Consider the following 9,263-nt stretch of genomic DNA (forward strand, 5'->3'; position numbering starts at 1 on the left):
ATAAATTTCTGAACTTCCTCACATCCTTTAGCCGGAATCCGTAGAACAAATCCTTTATAATTAGTCAGAATATAACAAAGATGTAGTAAATCATAGCGGATGTTTAACTCCATATAATTTATAACTCCATGATGGAAGAAAATATATCGCAAATTTTAAATCCCTTCGTGGCATCCAGATCACAATGTTACTGAAAACGTACCACAACAAGTGTCCCAGGCTGAAACCACTCTGGAGCTCCCTGCCTGCTTCTGTCACGCCACACTCCCCATGAATGAATGTCTTTGAGAAGACATAACCACTCTGGAGCTGCCTGCCTGCTTCTGTCACGCCACACTCCCCATGAATGAATGTCTTTGAGAAGACATAACCACTCTGGAGCTGCCTGCCTGCTTCTGTCACGCCACACTCCCCATGAATGAATGTCTTTGAGGAGACATAACCACTCTGCAGCTCCCTGCCTGCTTCTGTCACGCTACACTCCCCATGAATGAATGTCTTTGAGGAGACATAACCACTCTGGAGCTGCCTGCCTGCTTCTGTCACGCCACACTCCCCATCAATGAATGTCTTTGAGGAGATATGTTTCAAGACACATCCTCCAATTCTGGATTATATTTTCAATAATTTTCTTAAGGGACTGGCACATGAATGGGCCTTTGTTTCTGCCTTTGTTGCTCTTCACCAGTGCCCATCTTACAAAAAAAAATAAATAAATAAAATAAAATAAAATAAAATAAATAAATAAATAAAAATCTTGAACTACTTGATTATAAAAAACACTTCTTATGAACACTAACATTTATGTTCTTCAGACTGTAAGGAAACGGATGTGTTATTCGTGAAAGCGTATCAGACAACGTGTCCTTGGATATACTCAGATGATTTTTTGATTCCTTGGCAATGAAAACGCAAAAATTTTACATCTTATAAACTTTAAATCCTCTTGTGTTATCCAGCTTATAATGAAACACATGCCTTATTACTGCTAACATACAACACGTATTACTGTCACACTACTTCACACAGACGAAAAAAAATAAATAAATAAATAAAATAAATAAAATAGTAAAATCCTCTATCTTATGAACTTTAATTCCTGGTGTGTCATCCAGTTTATAATGAAGCAGAAGCATCATTACTGTTAACATACAAGCACACGTGTCACTACATTCACACAGATGATAAAATAAAAACAAACATAAACATCGTTAAATCCAACATCCTACAAACTCTAAACCCTCTTATGGCATCACATTATAATTGAACCTCCACGTTGTTGCTGGAAACGTACACAAACACGTGTCCTTCACCGTCCTCTCTTTTGTACCTCGGTCGCTTCTTGCCTAGGAGGTTCAATAAAGACTCCTCTCTCAGCGCTGGTCGCCCCATGGTCAGCCAGGAATGAACACTCGCGCACCACAACTTATGGAATCAATCTACATATGGAATACTACTTTCCTTTTTCCTTTGCATCGTCTCAGCTTCAATACATTCCCACGTGGGCATAAAGGGAAGGTAAATAATTGTTGCAATGTTGCTGTGGATTCTGTTGCAGTTCCGTGAATTTGTCCAGCTGCATCCAGTGTGCCTTGCCACAGGTTTTATTTATTTATTTATTTTTTTTTTTTATATATTTTTGTTCTTCTTCTCTTCCTTCTCTTCCTAATTATATATTTTTTTTCTCCATCATGCGCTACTCTGCCATTCTGTGAGCTTCTCTTCATATGTTTTTATCTCTTCTCATATAATATTTCTGCTAATTGTTAGAGGTTTGTTTATTTTTTATATATTTTTCCTTCTCTTTCTCCTACTTATTCTTTTCTTCTTCCCACACTATCCCTTTATACTTTTAACTTCTCTTCCTACTCTTTTCTTTCTTCCTCATGTAACACTTCTGCTAACAACACACCACGGTCTAACTTATTCCACATAACTACCCAAATACGTTCTCATCTATCCCAATTAATTATCTAGCCATTGTTTCTTTCGTTCCACTTAATTCACAAGTAACTGTCCAAAATATTAAAGAACCATGTTCTCCTTTATCCCATCTAATCAACTGACCACCCTCCTGTATCCCATCTAACTACCCACTCACTGTCTCTTCTATCCTAACTAACTACTTTCTTTTATGTTCCATGTAACGAGGTAATGTCTCCTTTGTCTCACCTTTTTAACAGGCATTTTTTTTTTTTTTTAATTAGGTACCTAGTATTTCTCCTCTCTTCCACTTCAATGGATAATGTCTTTCCTATCCCAACTAATTTACTAGCTGTACTCTCCTCCACCCAGCTAGTCTCCTCTGTTCACTCTACTTAACCACACTCAATAGTTAGCCAGTCTCTTTCACCCGACTACTCGTAAACAAACAGGCCACTGTCTGCTCTCTCCCACCTAATCCAATCTTTCCTCCATCAAATTAACCACCTTGCCAACAATCAAGATACCGCCCTCCCTATTGTTTCCAGCCCAGTAGCATTAATGACGGTAATCCCTGCCCTCTCTAGTTATCGGTCTTTTTGTCACCATTCCCAGTTTTATGAAGGGCGAGGCGCGTGGCGATGGGCGAAGCTTCCGACCATCAGGGATTAAATTCAAGGGGTGAGTATTGGCTAAGCTGTAACCTGGGAGACTTGATTATCTCCACTGTGTGTTGTGTGTTGTGGGTTTTTGATGTAGTGTAGTGAAGAGAGTTGTTGTTTGTTGGGGTTTGTATTACAAGTGTTACTGGGGTATTGGTGGTAGTGGTGGGTAGTGGTGATGGTGGTAGTAGTAGTAGTAGTAGTAGTAGTAGTAGTAGTAGTAGTAGTAGTAGTAGTAGTAGTAGTAGTGGTAGTAGTAGTAGTAGTAATAACACTGATGTATGTTTCATGTATTTTTTTTCACTGTAGAATGAATAAATTATTTTTATTGTGTGTGTGTGTGTGTGTGTGTGTGTGTGTGTGTGTGTGTGGTATGAGGCAGTCTCTCTCTCTCTCTCTCTCTCTCTCTCTCTCTCTCTCTCTCTCTCTCTCTCTCTCTCTCTCTCTCTCTCTCTCTAACACACACACACACACACACACAGGAATATGAGGAAGAAAACATAAGAATCACAGTCAGCCAATCAGTCTGTAAACACAAACAAGACATAAACACCTGCAGCTAATACAAAAACGTACCTCAGGCGAACCAATTAAAGAAAAAGAAAAAAAAACAAAGAATCACACATACTAAAAGGCACAAATTGCTTCCATCACAACCAATAGACGCTCGTCACAGTTTGAAAAGATGCTTTCCTTAGAAACATATTCCCTTCTCTCTACATCCTCTTTCACTCACCCCGTTACCTCTCTCTCTCTCTCTCTCTCTCTCTCTCTCTCTCTCTCTCTCTCTCTCTCTCTCTCTCTCTCTCTCTCTCTCTCCATTATTGGAATCTCCTGTACAAATAACTAGACATATATTTACGTAAGAAATTATCCCAAGAAGCGGTGTCAAATTGTAGACCTTCCGGACAGAACACTAATATGAGAAAACTTCCCCCGTGAACAGCAGTGTTTGGAATGCCAGCGAAAGGTGACTGTAGCGATAAAAAGGTTTAATGCAATTGTACAAATAAAGTTCTATAACAAAGAAAGGACAATATTAACTTCCTATTCTCTACTTCCTGTGTCCATGGAAGCAATGCTTCACAGTGTTCTGAATGGAGACGTAGGTGGTGAAGGCAACACAACACAGCTCAGGAAATGACAGCTTTATTCCTGACTAGTAATTTCGTAGGAATGACAATACTAACAACCTCTTCTCTCTTTCCTGTGTCCATGGAAGTAATTTTTAACAGTGTTCTGGATGAAGATGTGAGTGGTAAAGGCAACACAGGTCAGGAAATGACAGCTTTATTCCTGACTAGTGATTTCTTAATGGCTTCCTCAGAGGACTACAGAAGAAGAGCATAAATAAAAGTCTTTCTTCTCATGCCTTGTTCCCTTCACCTCCTGCCTCCTGTTTGTCACAGTGTCCTCACTAGTGTTCTCAACATCAACAATGACTGACTGTACCTATGAAAAGTTGTTGAAAGAGTAAGTTATCTAACACACGTACTGGATGTTGCTTGTGTAGGAGAAGGCGGCATGTTGGTAAGGCAAGAGATATTATGTGCACTGACTCACACACTGGGACTTGAGATTGTCATGCAAACTAAAATATCTGAGTAAAAAAAAAAAAAGGCTAAACAGAGTGGAAGAGAAGTAGGGAAAAGAACCTAAGTAAAGAACAAAAATATATAAGATAAAAAAAAAGATTAAATACTGACGGAGAAAAGAGAGGGCAGGCGCGCGCGCGCGTGAGAGAGAGAGAGAGAGAGAGAGAGAGAGAGAGAGAGAGAGAGAGAGAGAGAGAGAGAGAGAGAGAGAGAGAGAGAGAGAGAGAGAGAGAGAGAGAGAGAGAGGAGAGGAGAGGAGAGTAAAGAGAAGAAAAGTGTAATAGAAGAAGAAAGTAAAGAGAAAAGAATAAAGAGAAGAAAAGAAAAGAGAAGAAAAGAGACGAGGAGAGGAGAGGAGAGGAGAAGTTCTTTCCTCTCCTCTCCTTTCATTAGGAGCTGTATCTTGACTGGGCAGGCCTGAAGTGAGGGAGGAGAGAGTAAGTGGGAAGAGACGAGAGCAGCGGAACAGAAAAGGAGGAAGAAACTCTAATGAGAGAAAGGGGTGACTTTACTTGTACAACTGCCGTTAACCTAAAAAATAAAGTGCGCCTCATTCCCTCTTCGTCAGGACCACGTTGCCATGCACAGTGCACATCCAAACTTGCTTCTGTTGATTGACAAGTTAGGGGTTGGCGGAGTGAACGTGCGAGTGGCAGTGTTTCTCTCCATCACATTCTCCTCTCCTGCTGCCACTGTTTGCTGTCTCGCTAATAATTCTGTCTTCCCCTCGACCCTCTTCCTTCTACAAGTGTTCTCTTCAGACTTTAAACAGCTTCCTTCGTCTCTCTCTCTCTCTCTCTCTCTCTCTCTCTCTCTCTCTCTCTCTCTCTCTCTCTCTCTCTCTCTCTCTCTTACATTAGTTAATCAGTCAGCCAATCATTCATTCAGTCAGTCAGTCAGCCAGCCAGCCAGCCACTCAACCAGTCAACAGGTAAATTAACAAGTTGAAAGGGACAAAAAGTAATCGAGTTTTTGTAATGAATTCCACTCATTGAAGAAATAAAAGTTGAAAAGTTGCTTCCTTTCGTATCTAGAAACAAGAGATTGCATTAGAGATGAAAGGAAGACACGTGTAGAGAGAGAGAGAGAGAGAGAGAGAGAGAGAGAGAGAGAGAGAGAGAGAGAGAGAGAGAGAGAGAGAGAGAGAGAGAGAGAGAGAGAGAGAGAGAGAGAGAGAGAGAGAGAGAGAGGTGGCAGGTAAGGTTACGTTGGGTAAGGTCAGGTAAGGTCAGGTCAGGTTAGTTTAGGTCAAGTCAGGTTAGGTTAGGAAATGTTAAGTCAGGTAAGGGTTAGATATAATAGAATAGGATATGATATGATAGGTTAGGTTAGGTTAGGTAGGTTAATAAAGGTAAGGTTAGGCAAGGTTAGGTTATGTTAGGTTAGGTTACGTAAGGTAGGTTTAATAAAGGCAAGGCAAGGCAAGGCAAGGCAAGGAAAAAGTAAAGTAATGTAAAGTTAGATTAGAATAGATTAGGTTAAGGCAGGCTTCAGCTGGGTCGCTAGATTTATTTACTCGAGAGCTCGTTTTCTTCCAGCCTGAATGATTGAAGTGGCTCCGTTCGCCTTCGTCTGGCTTCGCTTTGCTTGGTGCTCTGTGTGTGTGTGTGTGTGTGTGTGTGTGTGCTAGGCGATCGAAAGTGTGGTTAGGTTAGATTGTTCCATGTTAAGCGATCGAATGAGTGAGTGAGTGAGTGAGTAATTAGGTTAGGGTTGATGTTTAGTGATGGGACATTTTTTTATTTTTTAATGCATAATTACATCTGATTATTCTTTGTTGATTTGTCCATTTCTCTCCCTGTCTCTCGGCATCTCTGTCTACCTTATCAAATTCTTCAAATCTCTCGTCTATTCAGAAAACTCTCTCTCTCTCTCTCTCTCTCTCTCTCTCTCTCTCTCTCTCTCTCTCTCTCTCTCTCTCTCTCTCTCTCTCTCTCTCTCAACGTTTCATCACCTTTTTTCCATCTCAATTTTTAGTTCAGCCTTTCGTTCAACAATCTCTCTCTCTCTCTCTCTCTCTCTCTCTCTCTCTCTCTCTCTCTCTCTCTCTCTCTGCTCTGCTCTGGGAGGGCGCTGAATTGATGCAGGGCATTTATGTTTTCTAATCCCTCAGGTCAGGACAGGAATGAGAGCGGATCTTCCATCAGCAAGCGAGGCAAGAGAGGCGTCCTTTGCCTCGCTCAAGTAGGATCTGCGGGGCTCACTGCATTGCCTGAGCCACGCTACCCAAGCTCTGCCCCTCCCTCGCCTTGCTTCCCCCGCCACTCAATGGTACACACTCACCAGTTGGCAGTGCACAGTCAGCAGGGAACTTTACAGTATTGGGAATATTCATGAGTGGGGATAGGTGGAAATAATAATATGTAGGTTTGGTTCATTCGTTTGTACATTGAGTGCCACGTTAAGTCTGATCAATTTTTTGTAGTTTCGCTTGTTTTAAGTAAAGTCTTAAGAGCCTGTTAGGAATCTAGCGGTATTTGTCATCTTGTTACTTACCTACGTAATAACACACACACACACACACACACACACACACACACACACCAGAACACAAGAAAATAATGCAAACTCCAAGAGTTTGCATTAATAAATGATTAATAAATAAGTGATTAATAAAACAAACTTCATCTGAAGAAATCGTCAAAGCTGTGGCTTGAAAACATCCGTAGCATCACTGAACTAACGATAATACCAACATGGAAAACCTCAATTGCTAAGAAATAAGCAAAGATTGTGATGGGCAGGGAAAGAAAGGGAAAGATTATGAGTAATCTGAGACGCTGTAGCCTAGTGGTTCCTCTGTGCGCAGATAAAACAACAACAACAACAACAACAACAACAACAACAACGACAACAACAACAACAACAACATCAACTAAACACTTGCACCAAACAGTGACACTATTAAAATGAACATGAACAAGGAGACTAATTGAAATGTTGAGGCCAAGAGAAGGTTGACAAGTGGTGATTGGAGACGCTGCATCCTGTTTCCTACTAGCTTCTCAATGCACAAATAATAAACAACGACTGAACAGATACGCAGAACACAGGGTGATCAGAAACACTGCAGCTTATTACCTTCCTTACTTCCTCTATGCGCAAGTAACAAGCAAGTAATGACTGAACAAATACGCAAAATATGGGTTGACCAAAAACACTGCAGGCTGCTGCTAACCTTTCAGTTCCTCTATGCACAAATAATAAATAAACAAAACACATGCACACAAAATAGTGACTAGTACATTACCAACATCGACAGGAAGACACGGGGAAGAGCAGGGAGGGAATATGACGCCTTCAAGGTGACTAACAGGCGATTCCAACACCCCGCGGCTCAACACGGCACAGTCTGCACCGCCGCCTCGCAGTTCTCACGACCGCTGCACACAGTAATGTTACGGAGGCACAATTACCGGGGAAACTAACACACGGGCCGTCACCTTTACGTCACCACGAGATAATGGAGAGGCGACCAAAACTGAATGAGTATCTCATTTCGTTCAGCAGTTTACAGCACACGGTATTGACACGTACGCACAAGTACTAAGGAAACTAGTACGCGGCCGCCCGCTGTCTTGACGTAACCACGCGGCAGTGGCGAGGCGAGCAGGACTAAGGCGGCTGAGAGTTACAGGTTCAGTGTCTCAGTTCGAAGGTTCGTTGTTTGGAGTATTGTTCACGCAGCTGAGCCAAATGTCCACGGTCTCACAGTGCGGGAAATATCTATACCATTCTTTAGTGTGTAGGAGGATACGTGAATTAAAGATGAGGTGTAATATAAAATCTCCAGGGGACGTACTTATATTCAATGGCCTTTATTGTCACGTGAGACTAACCCGCGCTGACTCGAGTCATACATTGAAGCGTTACGTTGCCAGACTCCACACGGAACATTAATCCTAGATGTGTGTGTGTGTGTGTGTGTGTGTGTGTGTGTGTGAGAGAGAGAGAGAGAGAGAGAGAGAGAGAGAGAGAGAGAGAGAGAGAGAGAGAGAGAGAGCATAATTTCTATTCGTATGATTTTTCTTTATCTTTTATTTATTTTTTATCTATTTATATTTATGTATTTGTTAATTGTTTGGGTGGGTATACACTCAGTGCCACCACCACCACTGCGATTTGTGGCGCTGTGTTGCAGTCATTGTCATCATAATCATCATCATTGTCCTCATCTTTCTTTTCTTCTTCCTCCTCTTCTTCTTCCTCCTCGTTCTTCTTTTCCTCCTCTTCATCATCAACATATTCTCTTCCTCTTCCGCCTCCTCATCATTAGAAATTTGTTCCTCTCCTCCTTTTCCTCCTCTTTCTCGTCCTCCTCCTCCTCCTCCTCCTCTCTCTCTCATCTCCTCCTCCTCACCATCATCATAATCTCCATCTTTCTCATCACAATCACCACAACCTCCTCCTCTTCACCACCACCACCACCACCACCACCATCATAATCTATTTCCGGTAATACTGCAGTACAAATGTCTTCCAAACATCCTATACGCATCATCATTTTTGTCTATTCCAGGTCACCCGAGCAACACTTCTCTCTTCTCTCCAAATGAAATGAATCAGTGAGCACTGCCTTGTTTTACCATCCTTTCGTTGACATTCTGCTTTCCTAACTGTCTGTATCACTGGCTCCGCGCTTACTGTGCCCTGCGTATGTCAACTTACTTCTTCAGTGCACTATCACCATCAAGAAGCGGGGTCAGGATTTGCTTAAATGGACATGCCGTGACTCTCTCTATATATGACGAGGACAGACGAGACTACGAGTGAATATACCGGGTCAGTTTTAGTCTCTTCGTAAGCTATTCAAACGAAACACTCCTCTTATTTGTTCGGGAGCTTACCAACTTAGGAAGCGTTTTTGGTTGATAGCTTACGAAAAGACTGTGGAATTGACCCTTTTGCCTTACCAGTTCAAATTTTCGGTACTCCCCCAAACGACAAGCAGTGTGCAAAGTTGATTGTGGAACCTGATGACGGCTAAAGCACTTTTGTTGGTTAGCTAGCAAGAGGAAAAAGGGTGACTCTGGAACTGGCCTGTCAGCAATAAGGCGGTAGTTTGAAGGGTTAGACTGGATGG

The 9,263-nt window shown here is 41.8% G+C and overlaps 1 protein-coding gene across 2 annotated transcripts in view; it reads right to left on the reverse strand.

Annotated features, from left to right (window-relative positions):
• Positions 1–7,877, reverse strand: part of LOC135097661 (uncharacterized) — a 52,581-nt gene extending 44,704 nt beyond the window's left edge. Inside the window, exon 1 of one of the 2 annotated variants that reach the window (XR_010265951.1) lies at positions 7,431–7,872. The gene's annotated coding sequence lies outside the window, so the exon portion shown is untranslated. Of the gene's footprint in view, positions 1–7,430 lie in introns of both variants that reach the window. The other variant, XM_063999614.1, reaches the window with a different exon arrangement.
• Positions 7,878–9,263: the final 1,386 nt, after the last annotated feature.

This window comes from Scylla paramamosain, unplaced genomic scaffold (genome assembly GCF_035594125.1).
Source record: "Scylla paramamosain isolate STU-SP2022 unplaced genomic scaffold, ASM3559412v1 Contig28, whole genome shotgun sequence".
Lineage (NCBI taxonomy): Eukaryota > Metazoa > Arthropoda > Malacostraca > Decapoda > Portunidae > Scylla > Scylla paramamosain.